Genomic DNA, 24,531 nt, shown 5'->3' on the forward strand with positions numbered 1-24,531 from the left:
GCAATGTTGCTTTGCTTCATTACTCTCTGCAGATGTCCTGGAGGTGGAATGCCGGCGGGTTCCAGTCATTATCACTTTTTGTCTCGGTTGCAGCGAGGGTGGGCGGAATGCGGCCACGGGCGAGAGACAGGAGTCGGGATCAAATGTGAGTACAAGTGCATCCACGGCCCATAATCTAAAGATGTCACCGCACCGCCGACGTGCAAAAGCTCCAGTAAATAACGCGCTCCCATCGCTCTCTCGGGCCACACGCTGGGTAGCACTTCTCTGGCACAAAGGAAGCATTTTGAAAATGTAAAATAAAACTTACTTCTGCCCATCAGCTGGCAACTGAGCCTCTTTCAGATCTAAATGCTACTTAAAATGAGGCATTCTAATTGTGTATCATTAGTACCATAGGCCCACTGGTGATGCTTTCAAAGCTGTGCTTTCATTTCCTTTTGAAAGCCTTTCTTTATTATTTTTTTTGCTAGCTCTAATAAAGGCCGGAGTTTTCAAATGTATCAAATGCAGTGATGTGGCCGTCAAAATCAGAAAAGCCCCCCTCAGCCAAACAAATATATTAATTCTGCAGCCTTTGGAAGGAATCAAATCAGCATTTGGAATGATATAGAAAGAACTTTTTCAGAGGGCGATTGCGGATGGACAGCCAGCCACGCATTTCATTTTGCCTGCAATATATCTTCCTGTCGTTCACGCGTTTCTCGCGGAGCCAGGACTCACGTACGTTTTGATCACTGCAGACGTCCCACAGGAGCGAGGGGCCCGATGGAGGCAGACACAAACACAACATAAGCTGCCACCCTTCGCGGAGGCTAACAGCGCCCATCAAGATGAATCAGTCAGCGAGGAGGCCAGAGAGGCGACGAAACAAAATGAAAAAGCATGCGGTTGTCTGATCTGGCCAGTCGAAACACCTCCGGACCTTTGTATTAGCAGAAGTAGACAAACAGCTGATTAATTAGTCTTATATTAATAATACAATTATTTTGAAAAAAAATAGAGGGAAATCCCAGATAAAGCTTTAGCTGAACAGACACGCAGGCTGAAAAACCACATGCAGTACCGAGCTCATTACATTCTGGGATGGCTCTTGAGGTCTCCAGCTCCTCCAGCCTCTCCCTCATTCCTTGCTCCAGTTCCCTATTTACTTAAACAAGCAGATTCACTGTGATACACAATTGACTGGCAAACCCCTTGCCCAATAAATACTGCTCTACTGTACACTCACATACACACAAGCATGTACTGTATGCACACACCACACAAAACACACATACAGACCAACACATGTACACAGGCGCATGCACACAAACACACAGGTAGAGAGCTGGGTTTTGGCACTTTCCAATGGTGACCGGGGTCATAAAAGGTGTCCAGTCATATGGTGGGACTGGTTCTGGGCTGTTACTGTAGGCAGGGAGCCCCATGGCTCATACCCTTCTCAGCCAGCCAACAGCTGGAGCGCATCTCCTTGGTGATGATGAACAGGGGCGGGCCCTCTCAGGTAAATCAGAAATATGTCACTATCCACCTAAATCAGACGCATGTCGTAATCCACCACCTCCTGCCCACTGGGGAACTGTCAGTCCGTCTCTCAGAGGGTGCAGCAGCAAGGGCATTCTTGCTCCCTTCCCCAAACCTGAAATAACTTCTGCTGATGAAGTGACATAAGTCATCAGCCCATAGCATAGAAGTCCGTTTTGTTCTATAATTGTCTCTTAGAGCATCCTGATAAAGCTCCAAAAAATAAAGAGGAAGGACGTTTTATAGGCACTTTTAATCATAGTCTGGTAAATGTTACATCAATGTCTATTTTCAAGCCCTCTGGTTCATGCACAATTTGACAAGTTTTGATGTGACATTTTCAATTTCATCCTGCGCATGCCTGATCAGAAGGGAAATAAACATTTCCTAATGTAAAGCAGAAAGCACAATTATACTAAGCTGAAAATGCCTATGGCAAATGTACCAATGCAATTAGGAGTCTGATTTATCGTGTAAAAGCACTTATAAAGGCTTTTTTTATGACATCTGAATCATTTTAGATGACAGGCCATCATCCTACCACTCCTGCAAGGAAAGCCACTTTTGAAACAAAAATACAACTGCATGTTTTTTTCCATACGGTGGAATAAAATGGAACCCAATTCTGCCTCGATGGGATCTAACTGCACTCTATGGAAACTGGGCATTGGCTTTTCAGTGTTTTATTTTCCCCGACTGAAAAAGACTTCAGCCATTTAAAACCTAGGCATGGAAACTGCAGCAAGCCAACTGTTGCAACAGACTCACAAACCTGATAGACACTGCAGCACTATTATTCCTCTGTATTTGTTTTCTTGTCAATATGCATGAATTATTCTGAGAAACACCATCTGTGAATTACACTACTTCTACTATGTTTGTGTCTGTAGGTGTTTTAAAATCTACCCAGGCTTTCCAGTACTTTCAAATCCTGTTATCTAGAGAAACAGGCTTTCCAATGAAATACATGACACGCGATCGACCCACACATCTAAGAAAAGCAAAAACAACCAATTTTTACCCAAATAAAGCCATTCTACATGGAAGGAAAACTTTACATCAGCATTTCACTTATTATATGCCAAATGAAGCTTTGATCCTTCAAATCTGATTTAAAGTCAATGTCCTGCAGCCAAAACACAAGCCAAGCAGTCTGTATTTCTCAAAATAAAGGAGGTCTCGGTGTGTAAGATGGACTTGAAACACAACCAGCGGTATAAAGTAGCACAGAAAAAGCAGTGTGCTCCATTTCTGTTTTTGGTTTCACATTTAATTTATTTGAGCTTAATTTATTGTGAAGTATTCTGCGCGTTGCAATCAGTGTTGGCAATAAGCAATAATCGCATACAAGAAAGTTATGGTCAAGCATTTCCCCACAACATTGGCATAGCCCTGGCCTGATCAAAACTGTACAAAGAGTAAAATGACCTCGACTACTAAGGGAACTTCAAATTTTACCCCGACTCACCACCCAGATTTGTGGACAATAAGTTTCCTTCCTTCACTTTGCAATGGTACATTAGGCATCATTTAAGACACATTTATTGTTAAGGGCCTATTTATACCTGCCTATTAAAACATTCAGTACATTACACAAATGTATTATTCCACTTATTATCTTTTTTATTGCTGATAAAAATACAGTAAAAAGGAACCAAATAGGAAATTTGCTTATTTGCTTATTTATGAAAAATGACACAATCCTAACGTATCAGAAGTAGTTTTTCTTTAGCACAGTAATAATGTAAACACTCTTAAATTGAGTGTTATTACCTACATAGAAATCTCACTGTTTACTGGACCTACTTAGGAACCTTATCTGTTTGCATTTCCAAACCCTGAATGATACGCTCATTGGAACACTGCAGCACTCATTGGGGTTTGAAAGCAGGAGAAGCCCCGGGGAATGAGCCCTGTGGTGCCGGGCCCATATCTCCAACTCATCAGCTAACCCTTCTGTGCAGCACGCACGCTATCCCCAGCTGACTGCTAAACATGGACAAATAATGATTCTTAACATGTCTAGTCTATTCATAGTCCAGTAGAATAGTGGTTTTTTGGTCCATGCCAATATCTTGCGACACCATCTTAAAATTCCAAAGCTTGACTGAACAGAGACAACACAGAACCTAAGAATACAAATGCAACCAGATTAGTACTGGAATCTGTTTCACCCTCGCGGCATTGTTTTTCTCCTTACTGTCTGTGCCTTATACACTCAACTTGTTTCCACATGCATTAAATTCTCTGAAATGGTAGAGGGCAGGATGGTTTTGCAGAACAAGTCAGAACTTGTAGCAGGCATTATGTACTTGTTTACTTCAAAATAACGTCTGATGTAACAGGTGTGACTTCATATTCATTCAAAAGCAGTTGCACGGCAATCAGAAATTAATACCAAATCAAATGATGGCTTTGACAGAGCACCTGTCACAACAAGTATGCACACTATCATCTATTCTGACCGTCGGGCAGGCTTCGGAATAATTGTTTTGATGAGATATTTGAGTGCAGGATTTCAGCATAGTAGGAATGGCCAACTGATGTTATCACAGTGGAGCCATTGGGATTGCAAGGAAAAGCTACACAGCATTTACACAGGAGACACTCTGCTACACAGAACTGAAAGATAACCCTTGACATGAATTTAGAAAGAAGTCACCCTAGTCAATAGCAATTTGACTGCTTTGCAAGAACTGGCCTCTAAAGGTCTAATTTTGAATCCAAATTTGGAAAATGATTCATAGAATTTCCAAAATGCTCTGAACGTTCTCATGTGTCCTCTGCCCTCCGCACAATCCCAAAAAGATCTCCCTGAAGACCGATAACAGCAAAAGAAACAGTATAATATAATAAGTTCATATATTACAGAAATAATAGCCCAGCTCAAGACACTCAGTCTAATGTAATGAAGTCATATTTAACTGTTAAAGACCTAATAAATACTAGCTGGCCATACAACACCTCAAAAAAAAGTCTTTAGATGGTAGCTTATTGATAGAACATTCATAACCCACCACCCTCCCCCCTCCCCAAAAAAAGAAAAATATTTCCCATGGGTGGGGGAATTGCTCAAATATCCAAAAAAAGAGCATCCGTGCTCCTAGGGAGAGGCTACTTATAAACTACATGATGGGTTTTGAAAATGCAGTTCTACATTTGGGACTAAATCCAAAGTGACTCTTTCATGGCTTCATTCCACATCACAGAAAAATGTTCAGCAAACTAAATAAATAACCTAAAAGCGTTGAATCAGTCTCCACAGGGTTCACGTGTGCCTGATGGGGACACCCGATGACCTAGTTCAGAACTAAATGTACGCTAACAGGGATGATTAAAAATTGAATACTGATGGATGAGGGTGGGGTGCAGGGGGATCCCCTCCCAACATTGCTGATACCAAAACAGTCTCTTCCTCATAGCCCTGCGAATTGGTGCTGTCACTACATTCTCCCCTCATTAGCTCACTGAATCTTAAATTGGCACGGCAATTCATCATATTCCTTTAAAGAAACATATCTCTCCTGATATGTATCGTTCTACTCAACACCTACATAAGCACTGTTTTAGTGGCACGCCTCGCACAAGGACATTTTTATTAAATCTTGGATCCCCAACATATTGCTATTCATTTCATAAAAGCACACGCCATCCATTATGTTCCATCATTATGGCAAGCACCATCCACCCCAGTGCCTCCACGTCCAGCCCTTAAAGGTTTCTCAGGGCTGTGCCAGACCGAGAGACGCCAACACCACCTGGCATGGGCACTTAGGACACAAAAGCCAGAGGAATTCTTGCATGGAGAAAGACTTGGCCTCCCCAGCACATGAGCAAGGGTCTCCGCTAACTGACAATTCCCACAGGGACATCAAGCAAAACCCACATGACAGTGAAAGACAAATTCCTTCTAGATTAGCTTATTAAAAATTTCTCCGAGAGGGATACGGCTTTAAAAGTGGGGTTACATGCGCTTGTGCATTAAGTTCCACACAAACACTACGTCAAAATGTGCCCATTCCAACTGAAACCAGCAGAAGTATCAGTAAGCCAATGTGCGCCATCTGTGAACTCCAAGATAAATGAAATATGTTTCTTCTTTTATTTTCCCCCAGATTTGGAATGCCACAACTATAAATTCATCCTATTGCCTCCACATTTTCCATCTATTCGGGAGAGCCAGAACAAGTATGTACTCACAATTGTGAGCGTGTCTCTTGAATATGTATATTGTAAGTATCAAGTCAAACAGTCAAATATAGCTTGCCTCTCTGACTGATCTTGTTATAGGCATTGCGCTGTGATATAAAACAGAGGCTTAACACGCTATGGCAACTTTATTGCAAACTGCCTTTATACAGTTTAATAATAAATAATAAAATCTGACTTGAAATCGCATTGACTTGTATTGAGACAATATGTGGACTTGCAGAAATGGGGAGGAATCCCTCTGTCCCAGAGAAAAGGAGAAACAAATCCAACCAGAATAATCTATTAGCACAGTAGCACCACACAGAGTGACAGGTAATTCAAGCACCCATGAAAAGCTTATATCCATACCCACCTTGACTTGAGATTTTAACACAGATTATATTTCCGTGCCAAATTAATTACTGCCAGCCAGCCTTCCGTAAAGGATATGATCTATTAGTGCACCTGCAGAGGTTCTGAATACAAACCATACACATCTGAGAAGAAGTAGCAAGCTGAGTCTCATTATTTTCATCAAATAAATTATTTTCAACAATTACCATAGTGGGCATGGCCCCAACATCTCTTAAAAAAGAATGCAAGAAACAACAAACTTCAAACTTGCTATTTGCATTGTTTGCAGTGAACTCTCATTTCTAACAAAATTTCAAGCTTACTCTGAGCATAAAAGATGCTGGCACAAATTACCTCTATTTGGAAAGCATACAAAATCATTGCATAAGCAGGACACAGACCAACCTAGTTTTTCTGAAACTGACACCATAGCTATGGTCTGGGATGTAGCGCTCAAAGAAAGATTCCAATGATTACATCACTAAGAAACTTATGTAATGTTCCTTGAATCAGATTAACAAGGACCAATGTTCCTTGCTTTATTTTTGAATTAATGTCACACAGAGTAACCTTTATTGCATAGATATTATGCAGAAATAGCCACCTAAAATCATATTGTGACCTTATATGTACTTGAGCAGAAGGTGGAAGTCCTGATGAATTTGACCTAAATGTTTTGCTAAACCAATAAATTGTTAAAGCCTACTCACGGTTTAGAGTGCCCATTTTTGGAGAAACTAAGTTAGTGAAAGAAGTCACGTCCTATATGAAACGGTGCCATACATGTAATGAATAGCTCCACAAAGGTCAGTGGAGTGTTGTACACTTTCAAAAACCCAGGGGAAATGAGAGGGATAATTATACATGATGTGGCAAAACCTGTTAATTTCCAGATTGTTGCTGACAGAATGTCCATTTGAGTGGCCTCGCTGGAAACTGAGGACTCTCATTCTCAGCTGTTCTGGCTGTCCTTTCCATCCTGATGGCTGATATGCCTCTCCACCCACTGCCCTTTGTTGTGCTGGGAAAACAGCTTACACAGGGAGCTAGCCCACCATAACAACTGCACACCCATGAATCTGAAAGATGCGAGCAAAGAAAACAAAGAACCAGCTTCTAACACTATAAACCGAGCTCTGCTAAACTGAGAACGATGAGTCATTATTCCTGTTCTCATAGCCCTCATACTGTAATTTACACAGACACACATCTCGAACCGCAGGTAGTACGGCCCCATTTCAACAAATATAGTGTATAGTGCTGCAGAATGTGATGCTCCTCCAACATCCTGACATTACCACCCTTCAAAACCTGCAGATGTGTTAAAATAGAAAGAATTAACATGAGAAGCATAAACTCCATGTTACCAGGGACACACAAAAGTAATGCTAAATTAATAAGCTTGCAAGCACAGCGATGTTTTCTCAAGTAACATAAACCATCTTGTGGTTACTGTGAACAATGATTAACTGAGGATTAGGATAATAAGGCTTAAGAGTCAATAAACAGAGCCCAAACTAAATTGTGTACTTGTTGCAGGGAAGAACCCTGTGCTTTCAGTGACTGCCAGCAAAGTTGCAGTAGCATCAAGACTGGACCCTTCATCAGTGTGGAAAGTTCCATCAATCACAGCAGGAGGAAAAACACATTAAAAAGAGCTCAATAGAATACTGGCTACATTCATCATGATTGACATAAGTCATTATAAAAGAAAGTCAAAATATAGAAATTGTAATGGTTCTCTGGAACATGGGCAAAGCTGTAAACAAGCTTTTCCAAGGCAAAAAAAAAATCATTTAAACAAACCCGTCAAATATTTCATGCATTAGCACCGTCTGTTTTCACAGCTCGCTAGCCTTCGTGTGAATCTCAAAGATCACAGCATACCAGGGCTAAACAAAATATGATGATTAAATATAAAGCATGCTTTCTTAGGTTATCAAACAGACATTCAAGCCTGCCATTGTTAAGGCATCTAATTAAGCAGTGCTAAATACACTGAATAAAAGAGCCCGGCTGCTCTAATCCTTTTCCGCTCCACGCAGAATACAAAGGCAGAGGAGTGTGTCTGTTCTCTTGACCTTCTCTGCACCTGCAAGTCTCATGCGCACGAAGCGCAGAGCACTCGCTAATCTCGCCATTGCAAAAGGGTTACTCATCAAGGTTAATATGAAAAGAAATGCTAATAGATATCCTGGTGCTGCCTTTTGGAACAAAAGAAGGCATTTCATTAAGCTAGCAATTATTTGAAAAAAGGTAAATTATTTCAATGTGACAGTTCTTCAATCTAGGGGCACTGTGTTTTTTTTTTGTTTGTTTTTTTGGTCAGGGTTTGATTTTTAGCTCTATCTCTTGTATAGCCCCTACTGATGAAGCTCAGTTTAATTGGAACCTTCTTCCAATTTTGCGGATGATTGTCCATTACTCTAATTGCAAATCTGCTTAAGCAACCCGAGGTGGTTGAACAAACAGATTTTGCATTATTTTTTAGTGACAGGCATGGTCACCTATTGCCGGAGTTTGTCTAGGCCACTTCTGGACAAGCCTGAAAACCATCACCATTTAAGGTAAAGTCAAGCAGTTACTGTATGCAACAGGTGAAACAACTTACACTTTCACTAAGGCACTTAAGCCATTTGCTTTTCTTTGTTGGTTATTTTTGTTATTTTTATCCTCTTTTAAGAAAGACTGACACTTCAGACAAATGATGTACACTGCATGAATGAGCCATGCACCATTTTTTTTTTGTTGCAAACCTAAGTAAAAACAGAATCTGAGCCTTAATGAAAGGAATGTGGTTGATGCAACCGATAAACCTGCTAACACTGGCTCACGCTTCACTTTCACCAGACAGGAGAAATATTACATAATAATGCTTTTTGTTTTAGCCCAGAAACTCTTCTGAGTCAGAAAAATGTGGCTGATTAAGCCAAATAATGCAAAGGATACCGAGAGAGGTACCCCAATGTATCGGCCTTTCTCCTGTTTTTCCACTGTCTGGCCAACAGCCTCCTCTCCTGCCTTTAACCTTCCCCAAAACTGAGACTCCTTACAGGAAGTTGAAAATCTTCAAGACTTCAGTGTTTTTTAAAATAATCATGATTTGCTTTATTATTCGAAAGCAAAATCATGCCTTTTGTTTTACATTTTTCTCCTGAACACATATCCACAGAGAAAAGCTTCCTTGCCACAGGGATAGGCTATCTGAAGAGGGCTTACCCACAGTTGCTAAAGATGACATCACCCCGATTTGGGCTGCACGGTCATTGTTAGGCAAGGTTATCAGTCTATGAGATCTCGGTTCCCAGGGTCTAGAGGGCTCCATGGAGAGGTGAAAGTGCGGACAGCTACGAGACAGAATCCAGATGCCATTCAGCCCAGGCTGGGAGATGTTTGTTGGGACAGCGTGCAATCAAAGGCACGATGTGCACATCTCAGAGAAATAATCTGAGCAGATATGACTGCTTTTAACAGCAGCACTCGCAAAGCTGAACACCTGTACTGAGCAAAAGCAAAAGTAAATGTATCCTGTGGGACCTGCTAGTTTTGATGCACACGCAGCTACACTGGCATCGTTCTGTGCTCGCTGTTACTTGCCACCCTTTTATTGCTCACCATGGGGTATTCAATATTCCACGGAATGTGACAGAGAATAAGAAATTAGCCCTCATGCTAAAAACCCAGGCATCCAAATGATTTTATTTCCGTCTAATGGAAAACAAACCTCAGCCTCCGCCAAGAGACAATTATCTCTACGAACAGCATGTGTGTTTTTAAAACGTCATTTGATGGAGACCCACAGAGACAGGTCTTTTCACTTGTAAATTGCGAATCACTGCTATTAACAGATTATTAAAATTTATCATAAGGCCTGTTGAATTCATATTACATCTTTCTGTGTGACGGGTTTAATGCTAATCGGCAAACTAACCTGGAACTGCACAGCTACGGGAATTAAATACATTTTATGCACCTCTAAATTCTATGAAGAGGATCTTAATAATGGTACTAAGCCACTCACAGGAATTAATATCTCTTTGAATGAGAACAACTGTGATGTTCCACATGATAAAAGAGGCTTTAAGTACACTGGCACAGAGAAAGCTACAGTGCAGTACAGGGGTCCTTACGTCTTCCTACAGTTACATTTAATGCTTTTAGACTACTTTATTATCTTTCTTTCACTGTCAAAATATAAGTCAGCATAGGGTTACAATAGCATGGAGCTGATATAGAAACAATAAAGAAGTTTCCTTTATTACTATCACATAGTCTGACTGATAGGTGCTGTCGATAAAAGCCACTCATATAAAAGCAATAAACCAGAATTTTCCCCCGATTGTTCACCATCTTGTGTTTAAATCTTTAATCTACACTGCATAATATTTCTAACATATTAAGATCACTCGCAGTCTAACATTGTGCACTTTTCTGACAAACAATGTCTTGATGCTTTGGCTAGTTATTGTATTTACAAATATGATACACAAAAAATCTATAATCATAATAACAGTAACAATAATCCCCATCATCATCATAATAATAATGGTGATCATAAAAAGCCCTGGGTGGTTCATCCTCCCAAAAATGAGGTTTTCAATGTAGTGACAGGTCCCACAATTTGATCATGCAGTGGTGACTGTGGCAGGCATCATCATAGGGCAACACATAACTGATTATATCGTCACCCAGGGAGCAGACAGGGTCCTATTTCATCAAGCAAGAGTGATACAGACACAATCACAACACAGCTCAGGTGGTGGGCTGCAGAGGGAAAAGAAACAGCCACTGGCAGAATCCATAGGCCAGTCCCATCACTGTAACACCCTCCATTTATGTGGGAGAGCACAGACAAACATGCTTGCTATAATTTCCTGAATAACCGGAGAGGACATTGGAGTGACAGGACGGGGCTAAAAGCATGATTGGCCATTCAAAATAGAGAAAAAAGAACTGTGAATTAAAATTAGATTGAAAACATCTGGACTGAATGGGAAGGCTACACCTGGCATGTATGTGGTGAGGCATCTAGAGCTGAAAGCACTGGCAACGGCTTTTCTGCATTCATTTCAAGCGAGGAACTCAGTCTATGCAACAATCAAAATCACATAAACATATCACAGCTGACAGTGCAGAAAGAACTTCCTGGTTCACTGTTCAGACAGTGACTTCACATTCTGCCAACCCCTTTTGCCTCTCTCTACAAACACTGACTGACCATGAGAGATGGAACTAAGGCTAAGAGATAGAGCAATAAAACTGAAAAACAAAGGCTTTACTCTTGTGGTTCAGTTTTTAAGTGAACAATTACGCTTATCTTATGCATTTGTTCACTCATTTTTTGTTTACCTTGCAGATTCCACTCCCCAGGCTGAGAGTGATTTTGAAGATGCCAAGCAAAATCCAGTTATATAAAAGTTGAGGTAAAATTTCTGAAATAACTATGGTTATTTTTACATTACATTACATTACAGGCATTTAGCAGACGCTCTTATCCAGAGCGACTTACAGAACTTTTACAAAGCATTTTTTACATTGTATCCATTTATACAGCTGGATATATGCTGAAGCAATGCAGGTTAAGTACCTTGCTCAAGGGTACAACGGCAGTGTCCTTACCCGGGAATCGAACCTGCGACCTTTCGGTTACAAGTCTAGTTCCTTACCCACTGTGCTACACTCCGTCCTCCGTCCTATTTAAACAATATTCAGTAAGGTATAATGATGCGCTATATTTATTTATTTATTTATTTATTTATTTACAATTTAGCCTGTGCCATTTGCAAATCCCTTATGATCCCTGATATATACAATAATATATAATCATATAATCCTTAAATACCTCCCACCTCCCCAAAATACTGTTCATTCTATTTTTTAAAAAAGACATCTAGATTATATACAAATATAAGCATCACTTGAAATATAGGCTTTGATGCTCAAACTGCCTTAACAATATGTCTGGCTCACTCTATTATAGTATGTTCGCACAGAAGCCTTCATTTTTCTGTTCTGACAAAGAATGATTGCTGCAATTTCCAGATAAATAGGTAGAAGTGAGATAAAAGCCTTACATTAGTTGTTGCCTCTAAAGATTTATGATGGCATTCTGAAAGAATATAGGCATATATGAAGAGCAAAACTGTATTTTGTATCCTCTAATATGCCTTTTAAGTGTGAAAAATTCTGCATTTATAGAATGACAGTAACTTAAAATGTTAGACAAAACCCAATTTTTTTAGCGATTACTTTGTGGCACTGCAGGACACCAGAAAAGTTTGCTCTATGAATATGCGCAGATTGGAATACCATGAATGACAGTAATAGTTTTTTTAGAAGCTAAAATTGAATTGAATGAGTATATTTATCCTGCATTTCACAACAAACACTTATTATTCCATCAGTTCACACATTTGAATAAAAACGCCATAATTCAAGAGGTGAGAGGTAACATGTACAGTCATAAACCTCAGAGGAAAAATGTGTCACATACTATGTCAAATTCCACCGCACTCTGTAATTAACTATTTCAAGGCGAGTCCACTCATCTTGGCCATCAGGAAGAAAGCCTGCAGAGTGCAGACAGCCAAGTAGCTGTGTAGTGCAAAATGAGCCATAAATGAAAATTTGGGGGGGGGGAAGATTCAGGGAATTCTCTGTACTGAGCCCAGCCTGTGCATACTACACCGTTTATGTGGGGATTAAATAAATACCAAGCCATTAAAGCAAAGAAACTGACAACCGAAATAGATTAAACGAATAAACTAATACAGCGTTATGTTGGCTCTATCATAATGGATCCAAATCTACAACAAAGCTTGTATAACCAGAAGCAATCAAACTAGTTGTGAAAAATGTGTCATTGTAAACTGAATCGGCGTTAAATAGATTATATTTTGCAGTCGATAATAAAATAATGTATACCAATATCTAAACTGATGTCTACCTTAAGTTGGATCTTGGTGCAGTATTGCTGATTAAACTACCAATGGGATAACAGTGAAGGATTCCAAACAGTCACATGTCATGTCAACAACACGCATTATGTTTGCACAGCTTCCACTTTTTTGTTCTAATACTTTCTTCTAGCGCTTAATTCCAATGCAGCTACTGCTGTGTTTGTGTCCTACTGTTCCCAGATTCTCTATACCCCTATAACACATTGCATTTGTGCCTGTTACAGATAAATATACAATTTCACATGAAAAGCTCTGAGCTCAGACTCTGACTCCCCTAAAATCAGTTCCTGCTGCCAGTGAATAGCTTGCATTGAGGGCCATGGCTAGTCCTTCATCCTGGCTTTGTCACCAGGCTGTCTGTGACTGAAATTACCGCTCTCTTGCATGCCGGCTGTTCCAAGCACCTCTTTCCCAAACCATTATTAGTAACCAACTCCATCTTTTATCTAGGAGGGAAAATGGGAGTGAGGAAGACTCTGAGTACGGGGGCTGACTATACTACGTGTCACTACCTGCGAGAAAACTACATGTTTCTTCTTCAGGAAATGCGAAATCTTCCCGCAGAGCACTGACCGGAGTATATCTGATAATCATCCTGAGGGGACATTCTCAGAATTTCAGCCACAAGAGACAGAGAGGCAGCAAGCAGGTGTCACTGCAATCACTGTGATCAAATGTAGCCGGCAAAAATGACAGAACACCACATCCTAGGAAATAATGTGGGAGATTTACATTTACAATATAAGATTGCACAAAAAAATTGCACCAGCAAAGCCGAGTATAGTGTAAAAAGTGGTACTACAGGAGAAACAGAGGCAATAAAGAGGCCATTTATTCAGGGGATGACAGCATTCACAAATGCCTTTTAGGTTGAGATGTTACCGTGGTGGTTGAAAATGATCTTTAACAAGGAAACTATTCGCGTTTCCATCTGGCTCCTTTGTTTCGAGTCTGATACTTTTGAGGGTCTTTCTCCTCGTTCTCTCAAGGGGTTCATTTAGTTTCACTGAATGTAGGTTGCCTGACTTAATCCTATGCAAATGAACGTTCGGCTCGAGCTCGGCACCGCTAAATGTGTTTCAGTCTGCAAGGCACTGCAGCTGTTTATTGATATCACCCTAAACACTGTTTGCTTTGCAGAGACTCTTATCCAGGGAAACCCATAAAGCCTGCATTTTAACTGCAGCTATCCGTTTAAAAAGCTACAGTCCTGTCCTAAAGCAGTACAGAATCATCAACAAGCTGAAACATACAGAAACACAGGACCAACGGGTATTTGAACTTGCAACTTTTGTCACACCTTGCTTGATTTTTTTGATGTCTTATGAATAATAGAGATTATGCTCTTGTCACAAAATGAATTGATCTGGTCAATGAATAAAAACAAAATTAAAAGTCAATGGCAAATAACAAAGCGAAACAAAACCGATAAATTATTACACCTTTGACTGCATCTCATTTTCAAGTAGCTACTCATTGATTAAATCATAAAATGGTGCAGGCATCAGCTAAGCTAATGGCAGCGGTGTGCACCTCGCAAGGTTCCTGAATATTCTCTCTCATCATCAGTAGCATCTGATAGCATGATCTCTGGCTGAGCCTTCCCTTGCCACTGACAGCATATGAATTACTTGGACTCTGACGGATGTCAAGACTGACTAACCTGCTGTGGTTTCTTGGGGGATTCTTTTCCTGTTCCAATGAGATGGCTCTGTCAGTCCTACCTTCAGATTCATTTCCTGGCAGGCATATTTGCATATTTTTCTCTTTTGCCCTGAGAGATCGTTTTACAAATATTAAACAAATCTATGCACCAATTCATTTTTTAAAGTATAGTGTCAAGGCATTACATTTCAATCCCACAGAATAATCCTGGGATAAAAGTTTTTAAACACTTACATGGCTTACATGACAGTGGCCTCCCTTAACATGTTATCCAACCAAGCAATATTGAAAGTGATCAGATTGCTAGTGACCACAGCAGGAACTCTCTATTTACACCCATACTGAGGAGTCCATCTTTTGCCCACACATCAGTGCTTTTTGCCATTTCTTGCATGTGAAGATAATGAGGTTTTCCTGTCAAAACACATAACCTACCACATTAGAGGCCAGTCTCAGTAAAGTGCCAGGGTTTCCAGCAGAACCCTGCTTCTCAGGAATAACTCACAATTACGCTCAGTACAGAATACTGAAGACAGTATTCCAATGATATTCCAACTTTAACAATGAATTAAAGTAATACAAGTATAACAACAATTAAAATAAAGTAAGATTGCCATCTCTAAAGTTAAATGTTGCCAAATGGCTGGTGATTATAACATCACAGATTCTAGGATGCTTGGCCCAATTAAAAGTGGTACAGTATGCGTTTCAAGTAACTGTAAGGGCTATAAATCAACAGAGGGTATTGATAAAGCAAATGCATAGACATAGTCCTACATTCCAACAAAATGTTAGTAGGAGCTTTGTTTCTTTGCGGTTTAGGGCTGGGGACATGTACAGTTGGCACCTGGTATCATGGGCTTAATAAAGCGATTTTCTGAGATCCCTGTTTAAGACATATCTGTGTCAGTGATTTCTTGAGCAGTAATTTTCTAAAAATATTAGTGATGTCGATTCATTATAGCAAGTTCCCTGGCTAAACAAACTAGTATATTCAGTATTAGTTATATGGAAATATACAATGATAAGCACATATAAAGGAAACAAACAGGTTTCAGGAAGACAGCAGGATTAAATATCCAATATTAAGATATTATAATAAAACTTAAACAATGATTAAAGGCTAACATACAGCAACCTGCCCATTGATGTTGTGAAAAATGTTAAATCTGTCTGAACCAAGGCATTACTACGCAAAGTAATTGTCTTTGACTTTTTAAAGTTAACCAGCTTACACTGCAAGACACTCCCTTGTGATCCTACTACAATGTTGTACAAAATTGAAAAATGCTAAAATATGTGTTTGTACATTTCAGAACACAGCCGCATTTTACAACTTTGACATTTACAATACATCAAAGCTAAAATTATTGAATTATTGCAAAAGATGAAAGCATGTGAAGGTAAAACTGTAAGTTTCATTAAGAGATTCAAGGCAGAAATTGCTTCTATATGACATCTGCATTTCTAATTTAATACATCTGCTGCAAAAGAGAAATAGCCCACAAATGTTGTCAACAAAAACTTGAAGCATATTAAGTTGCATATTAAAAAGCTACTGTGGTACATGGTAAATTTGCTGAGAATCTCCGTTTTGATGAATGCACAAAGGACCGTGGGCCCGTTCTTTCAAAATAGGGGCGGTTGAAAGAGGATGTTATGATATCCACCTATGGAATGCAGATTAGCCTCAGCCGTGGAGAGGCCAGCTATGTGGTCTGAAAGCCTGGCCAGCCCCTGGCTCTGCAGGGCATTATCTGAGACAGACCTGGCAGATCTGTGAGGAGGGCAGCTGCGGGGTTCAGACGGCACAGACCGGGACTAGGACATCTGTCAGCACATCCACCTGTCCAGCTGTCAGGTCATGTTTGGGTCACACGTGCAGCGGGGGATGTGCCACATCAGCAACATGGAGTGAGTGCCAATAAAAAAACAAGGAAGTATATATATATAGATTGCGATAGATTGGCGGCCTGTTCCTGCCTCTCTCCCAATGCATGCTGGGATAGGCTCCAGCACTGTATATATATATACAGTACATATATATATATATATATAGTACTGTATATATATACAGTATATATATATATATATATATATATATATATATACATATACAGTACTGTATATATATACAGTATATATATATATATATATATATATATATACATTACTGTATATATATACAGTATATATATATATATATATATATATATACAGTATATATATATATATATATATATATATATATATATATATTTGTGTGTGTGTGTGTGTGTGTGAGTATATATATATATGTATAGCTGAAATGTGTACCATAAATTTTGGGCTGATTGCCTTTACTGCCAGAACAGGGAGGAAAGCCCAAGGAAGAAAGCTTAATTCTTATATTTCCCAGCGTGATCACTGTCAGCAATGATAAAAACTGTGGGTGCCTTACTGGAAACATATTTAACTGGGTTTATGGCAGTGCCTTTAAAGGATTTTATTTTATTTGAGTCTTAGGTGGGCCTATTTCAACAGTAAAGACAAAAAAGAGAGGCATTAAATATTAAAAACTAAAAGAATGTCAGGCCAGCTCGGCATTTATAAACTCTATGGCAGACAAAAACTGGCACTATCATCACACTGTTTACTCATAAGAATGGATTATTCCCTACAGATAATCTTACAGAGACTGGGTCTAACACATTTCTTCATTTGTTCTTATTCTTACTGAGAGGACAACATTGTTCTCTACAATTCTCCAAGAATGCAACTGTCAAATTTAATGATATATTCCATAGAATAGATTAGAGAATGAATGAAAATGCTGCAGATAGAAAAAAAGGAAAAAACACATGCCGCAATCCAAGGAGCAAACACGAAAACTGCGACTCCCGTAAAATACACTAAAGCAACACAAAGTATTTTATCCATTCACATTAGCCAGAGACTGTGAAGCGAATCCGATCACATGCATGAAATTCTGTCTTAGCGGTAGCTGCTCCAGTGGTTCCAGTCAATGTACACGGCCTCCTGCTCTAAGTAGATGAGAGGTCCCCTGCTGAAGGATAACCATTACTGGCTAGGGTTGATAAAGCAATTTAATTCAACTCAGGTCTTGGGGCCTGAAGAACAACTCTTTCAGATCTCCTCCTCATTAAGCCTCAATAGCATCAGTGCTTCTAAACTAAGTATCTGAAACAACAGTCTGAGTATTTGCTAGATTTTAAAGATTCAGTGGTTTGTGGAATTTGAGTTCAGACCTTTTAATTTATTGATTTTTGTTGGCATGAGGGCCACTGCCACCAAAACACATCTGGAATCTAAGGGCATAAATACCTTTAACAATGACAATCGCCCAATGATTCACCCAAACAATCTAGCTCCTTAATTAAGCTCAATAATCTCTGTTGGGGTGAAATCTGTGCAAAGATCTTCTCTGAAGCTACTGACTTAGGACATGCTGCTTTAAAACCCATCCCAGACCACCATAATAACAGATGGGTAAAAACTGCTAGATTCCATTCAGTAGATGTGAAGGGATATTATTTCGCAAGGACTCCAACTCACAGTTGGCAGGCTTGTCGAGATATATAAAAATGGGTGCACTTTTCCTTCTTTGGACAAATGGGAGCTCCATAGCCGCCTCCCATAAATGCTAGGCCCTGGCACGTGGCCCCGCCCCTCCACAGTGGGCCCAAAGTGCCTTGGCACTGAGCTGGAGTGCAGCCAAGACGCTGTGCAGCCAAGCAGTGGCTCAGGATGATGAAGGCCACAGCGATTTTACAGAGCCCATTAAAATAGATTCTGGCTCAGGCCAACCCAGTGCGATCAACAGGAATGAGTACATTGGTTGAGCAGACCAACCATAACCTACTTTCATTTGTTATTCAGACACAATGCATGTTCCTTTAACGGAAGTGAGGAGAACTATTGTGCACACCGACACATTATTCTGGGTTTTTAATCGGAATATATCAAGATAGGAATGCTCTCTTTGTGTAATTGAAATTCCAGGTTGCTATGGTTTCTTGATTGGTTTCTGCAATGGTAGGAATGCTTTTGTGGCAAACATTTAATTTCAGTCAGAGTATCAGGAGCTGTCCATGGTAAGGTAAACATGAAGCACAAAACTCACTGATTCTGAGAAATAATGGGCTGGATGTAAAACATAAAAAATAAAAAAGTCAGAGAGCACGACATTGTATCTCTACTCTTACTTATAAACTTGCCCCAGGCATGATTTCCCTGGTCCTGGTGTATGATCTCCACAGCTGTGGAGTCGCCCTACCTCATCACCACCTTCAGTCCTACTGGCTAGTCAACCAAGGGTGTGTTCAGTCATCCACTGTCACTCACACACATTCACACATCAAATTGGCCAGGTGGCACAACTTGACCTATTCTATCTTCCAGAATCCAAACACTGATTCCAGTGTTTCCCAACTAATCTCTCAAACATGCTGCCCCCATGCTGCAAGCCCACAGAGTGCAAGGACTTTTTCAGTAAGTCCTGCAAAGCATTTTATGTTTATTTCAATTGCCAAACTTTATCTTCTCATGTTACAGACCACATTTGCCTTCACATTTCCACAAGAATAATATAACAAAATACAATGTCATTTTCTTGAATTAGAATACCTGGCTTATGGCTACAATCACACTGTTTGAAGAACTATCCACAAGAGACTCTTGAATTGTGTATCTAATTTTCCTGCAATTATCTGTACCTTTGTATTTTTTGAGGGTTTTTATTTTTACTTCTGGGGATGAGATACCTGGCAATTGGTCAAATTATACCAACAATTTGGTTTCATATGTAGGAACTACAGGTGCCATTTTTTATTATTAACAATACACAAACATTTAACTTCACTTCTCTCATCATCCCGTGACAGCATGGCATCCAATGACTGCATTCTAGCTTGATTTCTTTCAAATTTCCTTTTGTCGTTATATCAAAACAATTCCTATCACTATTTTCTTTTTCTAAAAGTTTTGTATCATTCAATCATGTTACATTTTCCTTGAGTATAATATTTAAATTATAATTACATTGTGCAGTCACAGCTCCGCCTTGAATTTTGCAAAAGGCACAGTGAGACTCCTATTATGGAGAGTGCTAGGTATTGAAAACAAAACCTGATCGACGCACTTGAATTGAACCAAAAATTGAACCATTCCAGTAGTTCATTCGCTTTCAAAATACAAAATTAATATTTGCAGAGCCGAAATAGGTTTTACCTAACAGTGCTAGGTATTGCTGTTGAAACGACAAATACATGAATAAATGAAACCTCGCCAATCTTACCTGGACGTTGCACCTTTAAAATGAGAGGAATGACTGCATCCGCTGATACTTGTTTCAGGAAACACGGCGTTATGACTGGGACTCCAGATTTGCAGGGTCCTTACTGGGTATCAGTCTGAAATTAACTAGATGTTATTAGCGACCTACACTGGCTACATCGCGAGCTAATATGTGTACGAAAATCAAAATAATGTACAATAAAAAATGTACAAACCTGGTGAGATCCACAGAGTTGAGAGGCTACATTCTAGTGGCTCCACGTTGTTTGCCACTGTTGCTTTGGTTATGCACTTGATGCCCCATATAGAGCGTTATATCTTAGCAGAGCGCCCGTCTTCTTCACAAGGTAAGCAGTAAGCGAAAATTTGCCTTCCACAAATGTGTTTGGTCTCGACCGAAGAAAATGCATCGACTGAATAAAACAACATTCAATTGTCTAAGCAAACGCCACGACAACCCAGACTTTTCATTACTCGTCGCTTTCACCAATTAATTTAATAGGCAGCTAAGTTGCTCCCAGAAATAAAATGTCACAAAACTACCACATTGCGCGTATATGATTACAGGTGATATTGACCGCAATTTTGTGCTCAGGTAAAATGTCAACATTAATCTTCTAATCTTCATTAATCTGAGCGTTTTATATTATTATTGCTTGATCGGTATGATTTTGCACAAACTGAAATGCCAGCAGCAATTCTCTTCCATTACAAAAGATAATTCATGCTCATATAGGCCTATTTGGCCAAATAAACCAATGCAAATAGCCACAAAAAGCATATAATGACAGAAACTCAGAAAATCACTTCACCGAAATTTGCATTGCTCTTACCAAGATGCATGGATTCTCCTCCCAGTATACTCCAACACGCGCAGAACAGAATGTTATTCCCCTTTATACACCTGTGGCTGTATTAGCAAGAGTGCGCCTTAAGGGGAAAAAAGAAAGTAAGAAAAAAGCAAATTTATATTTCCTCAGTTGATTAATGTCCAAAAGGAAAGGAGTCCTCACACCACCAACCTGAAGCATATGCGAGTCGTTGTCGACTTCGGAAAGTGCAGTCTTGTACAATGAATGCGCTTATTATGTGACAGGGACACCGCGCTCATGTGGTCGTTCTACACTTCCAGAGAGCGAACGGTCTGTTATTTATACACGTCTGCTCCAGGTTTGGCATGGGCTCACTGTTTACAACAGCTGAAAGGTACCACGCCTACAAGAAGCCGATTGGTTAAGTAAATTAACCTTCCAGGGAACTTAATATGCCGTATAAAACACCCTTCCTTGTAATAATTCCATTGATGATTAGTAGCCCAAATGGAAACTAAATAATATGCATTGACAATAAAATGGAGCCACGTAGAACTGAAATAGCCTTTATTCTTATATGTCTCAAAAAGTTGTTTTTGCATGAACCAAGTTCACGTTCACGTTTTCCATTTGAACCTCTTTGGACCTCCGTATGGTCAGTTATTCAACGGTTTACAGTTACGGTGACATTGCAGTTTGTTATTATAACGCAATAGATAGTGCTGTGTTGCAGGTTTTGGCTCTATTAGTATGAGCAAGACAATGTACAATGACAATTGTCAGTGTAGGCTACTATAAAATGAATGCAACCGGATTTTGTCATATGTTTCCAGAACATTTACATCTCTCTTACAGTTCACGTGCTTAACACATTGACAGTTTAAATCATTCGTTTTTCGCTTCATCATGTCCCAGCCATACTCAGGTCTCTCTCTCTCTCTCTCTCTCTCTCTCTCTCTTTCGCTGTCTCATTTCATTCATCTTAAAGGTAATAAGTAACGTTCCATCTTCAGTTGTCAGTTCAGTGAGAGCACCCTAAACTGGAACATGGTCTATTTTGAACAACCTGCACCTGCTTCCGATGAGCTTCATAACGTAAAGAAGCGTTTGTGGAATGACAGTAGCCTACTGGTTGAAGGACTGAATAGTAATAATAATAATCAGATGACGACAGTTTAAAATGCAAATATATTTTTTTCAGTGATTTTAAACGTTTTTTTCTTAATATGTTTTATATTTATTTAAGTCGTATAGTGTATTCTTTAAAAAATGATTATGCTCCAAACATAGGACGAAAGTAACCACATATACTACCTTTTAATACAGTCTGTATAAATCGATGTAACAGGTATGATGGGACCATATATGCGTTATATCTCTTATATAGATATCCTAAAATTTATAGTTCGAACAAAATAAACGTGGAAGCGCTATTGACGCCAAGCTGTCTCGGAGCTGTATTTTAGCATACTTCGCAGTAATTTCTAGTTTGCCATAATTCTGACCATAGAGGTCGCTGTTAACAAAAGATGCACGGGAATTGTGGTGAAGTCTGGGCGTAGATTATTTCTGGAAAAGGCGTAATGCCTTATTTCCATTATTATATATTATCTGATTCCTACATATCCATGATAATAAAAGAAAAAGGTTACTGACAAATAGTCCCCTTAGTTTGGTACCACACGACAACTTTTCAGAACAGAACATCAAGAGACATGGTCAGCCAGACAACGGCTGATAGACCGAGTTTCGGTCTTTGGAGAAAACACAAACTGTAGGGGGATACAAGAACGATGAGGTAATCTCGGAATCGGATGTTATCACACACTGCCAGAATTGATGAGGGCAGAAACTGTGGTTCTCAGCGTTAGGTCGCTCATCCGCGCGGCAGCCAGAAGTGTTAATCACAGCCGTGTTTTTATCTACCGTGCCGGGGCAACGCCTCTGGAATTATCGCCGGCATTATGTAGCTGGCCCCATGTTTATTCTGTGAACGAGGAAATTGAAAAATTGCGCGGCATACGTTGATTAAGTCTGAGAGGTGCAACGCATAAATCAGGATACTTCACTTCCAGTTGCTATGTTTGGAATGCATCAATCGACGACCATTACATGTAACTGTCTAAATATCCATTTACATTTCACCTGGATACAATATGGATATTACTGAAAATTGGAATCCACCTTGTTTTTTTTTGGGGGGGGGGGGGTTCTGGGGCGAACTTACGCAGAAATATTGACAATCGCATTTGCTGAAAATGAACACACTTGTTTCCCTGGATCTCTCAGAAAGAGCATTGCACTTCACATTGCTTGATATAGCTTATTGTTTGTGTAGATGCAGAATATCTGTTGTTAATGTTGTCATATTGGTTCTAAGGTATCGATGCATGTAAGTGATGTTCTTTGTGTTGTGATGCGGTTATGGTCATGGTCATGGTCATGGCCATTCCAATGCCACTTGTGGGCAGTCCTGTGGGGCATGCATAAATGCCTGTACCTTTGCCCAGGGAGGGTGGCTTTCCGAGAGGGCAGGGCACTCTGTCCCTTTTAGCTCAATGAGAGCTGCACCACTTGCACAGTCTTCTGGTGCAGTTATTGGGATAGTCAACTGATAGTTGTCCTGCAAAAAGAAGTGGAAACAGCCTGGATTTGCTTTGGAGGAGGCACTAGAACTTACTCTCCCAAATAAAAAATTCAAACGGATAATAAAAATACCACATGTACTCTTGGCTATAGACAGCAGCTATTTGGCATGAAATACAAGTTGAATGAAACCTCTGGTTCTGGTTATTCTCCCAGGTATCAACAAAGAGCCTGATTTGTTCCAAAGAAATTCAGAAACATGACCTCTTACACTGCAGTGTTTCCCCAACTGTGGATGGGACCGATTGGTGGGTTATGAGATGATACACGAAAACAACTTTGAATATTAGAAATTTTTAATTGACATTCACACTGGTCCAATTAGGAGTTGTTCTTTCATGCATTGCATTATTTATAGTATACATCCATTTGTTTTGATATGTTTCATAAAAAAGATTAAAAGGACATTTTCAAAAAATATATGGCTGGCCGCAATTTAGCAGGGGATAAGTCACTACAAATGCATTCAATAAGTAGGTCACAAGTTCAGAATATTTTGATACCCCTGTTATATAGTACGCAGTAGTGCCATACTTCTTTTAAGCACATTTGCTCCTTACACCATCAGAAAATTTAGTAGTGCTAGCGGGTAGAAAACTGACTGAATTCCATCAATTTCCAAAGACTATACTTGATTAGCAGTCGTCCTTGGCTCTGACAGGGAGGATGCACTGGCCTGCTCACTGTGGGCCTGTGTGAATCTCTTAATCTGGAAGGCAATGCCCTGGCTCATTGCCCAGCAGGGGGAGCCCCAGAGGGCAAATCTTCCTGGGAGTCACGGCGGGACTTCCCTCTGAGCTCCGCAGGCTACAGGGTTTCCAAAGTCAGGCCGCGCGCGGCAGGGGCCACGTCCCGGGACAAACAAGCGGTCCCTTTGCTCTCATTTTCCTATGGGCAGCCCCGCAGAAGCTGCTGATCCTGCACCACCACAGGGCCTCTGAGTCTCATGGTGCCGACAGACGGCGATATCCCAGACATCCCCTGTAACACAGCTGTAAGAAACACTTCCACTTCACCAGTGATCAGTTACACATTTCAGGACATTACAGTGTTTTATGTGCCTAGTGGGATCATTTTAAAAT

General features: G+C 39.9%; 1 protein-coding gene across 3 annotated transcripts in view; it reads right to left on the reverse strand.

Moving 5' to 3' along the window:
• cemip (cell migration inducing hyaluronidase 1) overlaps window positions 1–21,170 on the reverse strand; it is a 66,708-nt gene extending 45,538 nt beyond the window's left edge. The window contains exons 1-4 of one of the 3 annotated variants that reach the window (XM_035420076.1): window positions 21,014–21,170; window positions 20,825–20,921; window positions 20,207–20,404; window positions 19,993–20,107 (exon numbers count right to left, since the gene is read on the reverse strand). The gene's annotated coding sequence lies outside the window, so the exon portion shown is untranslated. The remainder of the gene's footprint in view (window positions 1–19,992; window positions 20,108–20,206; window positions 20,405–20,824; window positions 20,922–21,013) is intronic. The other 2 variants (XM_035420077.1, XM_035420075.1) reach the window with 2 other exon arrangements.
• Window positions 21,171–24,531: the final 3,361 nt, after the last annotated feature.

The sequence above is a fragment of the Anguilla anguilla genome, chromosome 5 (assembly GCF_013347855.1).
Source record: "Anguilla anguilla isolate fAngAng1 chromosome 5, fAngAng1.pri, whole genome shotgun sequence".
NCBI classification, from domain to species: domain Eukaryota; kingdom Metazoa; phylum Chordata; class Actinopteri; order Anguilliformes; family Anguillidae; genus Anguilla; species Anguilla anguilla.